Source organism: Etheostoma spectabile, chromosome 13 (assembly GCF_008692095.1).
Source record: "Etheostoma spectabile isolate EspeVRDwgs_2016 chromosome 13, UIUC_Espe_1.0, whole genome shotgun sequence".
NCBI lineage: Eukaryota > Metazoa > Chordata > Actinopteri > Perciformes > Percidae > Etheostoma > Etheostoma spectabile.
The window spans coordinates 9,882,470-9,884,410 of NC_045745.1; the positions used below are offsets into that span (position 1 = coordinate 9,882,470).

General features: G+C 40.1%; 1 long non-coding RNA gene across 1 annotated transcript in view; it reads left to right on the forward strand.

Annotated features, from left to right (window-relative positions):
• Window positions 1-206: 206 nt before the first annotated feature.
• The window catches only part of LOC116701144 (uncharacterized), a 6,184-nt gene continuing 4,449 nt past the window's right edge, over window positions 207-1,941 (forward strand). The window contains exons 1-2 of the long non-coding RNA XR_004334833.1: window positions 207-297; window positions 1,051-1,057. This is a non-coding gene — a long non-coding RNA (uncharacterized LOC116701144). The remainder of the gene's footprint in view (window positions 298-1,050; window positions 1,058-1,941) is intronic.

Sequence of the window (1,941 nt, forward strand, 5' to 3'; positions counted from 1 at the left end):
GAAGGGACCCTGAAAAACAAAACGCCACGAACAGTATTAAATGAAGTTAACTGTTGACACAATACAGTAACGTGAGCTATTTAAATTAGATGGATACGTGGTTAAACCTCATTATCTCTTACCAGTGTATTTCCGTGTGTACTTAATCCACAGCAATCCCACCAATGGGTCCCAGAACGTTCCAGTTAGAAAGGAAATTATATGTTATTTGTAAATCTGTGAAATCGTTCCCTGAAAGAACCATGCAGGCCTGTCTTGTTGCACGATGCAAATGTTCTTCAAAACTAGACATTTTCAGTGAATAGCTTGCTTGAGGTTCGTTGATGTTCCCCAAAACCAAACCAAAGGCGTTTTGCAAGGCGAGGGATGTTAAGCTGATTATCCAGTAAATGAATCGTCAACGATCCAGACCAGTTGCCACCAACTAAAACGTGACCAAAATGCACACAATCAGCAGTGGCCTTGAACCAGCAGATGGGTGAAGAATTGAGATTGATGAAATCTAGCCCAAGTAGATGGGCAGTTTGAGAACCCACTCAACCACAATATAATCCATAGCTGCCAGGTTTTGGAGTCTGAAGCTCCGCTGTGATTACTTCAGCATCCGTCAGGGCGGACAGTAAAGCTTGACATATACGGGAGGTAATCAGTCGCCGAAGGCTTCCTCTTAGGTCGTATTTCTCTCTGATAAGAGAAGTTTAATAGGTAGAAAATTTAAAAGGCCAAGGACGCCGCAGGCAAAACATTCTAATATTTTTTTTTTTTTTTACAAATAATGGCCTATGCGATGCAGATTAAGTCTTTACGTTCTGTAACATTATATTCCTGCAAAGATTATGAGACCATACCAGAAATCTGATGGTTAGATTCCAACAAAGAAATAAAAAAAAAACTTAAATTACTTATTTTTTTGGTAGAAAATAGTGTGGTTACAGAGTCTGGTTCAGGTAAATTACTAGGCTACATTATGTAAGTTTCTGGAAACCTCATTTCATTAAGCATCCTAAAGGTCCGGTAATTAAATTCTGAATGAATCAGTGAATCAATAAGGCTTGTAGTGATGAACCTGAAGAGACTCATCAGCTGGGCTTTTTTTAGCCTCAAACAAACTTCTGGACTTTGACCTAGGAGACCGCAATTCATGTCCATTTGCAGAATAGTTAATGTTGACTTATGCTTACTTACATAACCAACGTTACCATGGTTCTATGCCATGTGTGTAATTTCATGTACTGAAGTTGCATTTCAATTTACCTCAGATGTCTGAAGCAGGAGCTGCCGAGTTGAGCAAACTCCAGTACGAGTTTGAATGTTTGTGCTATCCAGGCTAGCCACGTTAGCAATACCACATAACAACGCATTACACTGTGCATGTTAACACTGTAGCATTGTGTCGACAAAGGGAGGTTGGATAGGACTGTGTGTACGACTGGTTTAGATGGACACAAACAAGACAGAAGATGATAATAATAAACTGTGTATCACTACTCTTGATGTATGGAGAAGCCATGTTGGATTTTGAAATCGGCTTTGCTCAAGGTACTGTAAGATCTCCGACTTTCCGATTCGAAAGTCCATCTTTACAGGGAGTTGCATTGGAAATTTCTGACTTGGAACACAAAAATTGAAATGGAAATGGAACAAACCAATAGGCCTGTGTCGGGCAACAATTGAAGACCGGAGGAACGTCTCTTAGTGGGGATACAACTCTTCCGGTTTGCTTTTTACAATGGCGGAGCCTGATGGATTTTGCGGGACCAAGTCTCTCCGCAACCTGCCTGAAGTCCCCTACGACGATGTGGTTCGGATTGGAAATGAACACTCTCAAAGTAAAAGACACAAGACCATGTACAGAAACTATCAGAGACAATAATAACAATAAGTGGAGCTTCGAATTTTCGTATCCCTTTTAGATTAGATTAGATTAGATTCAACTTTATT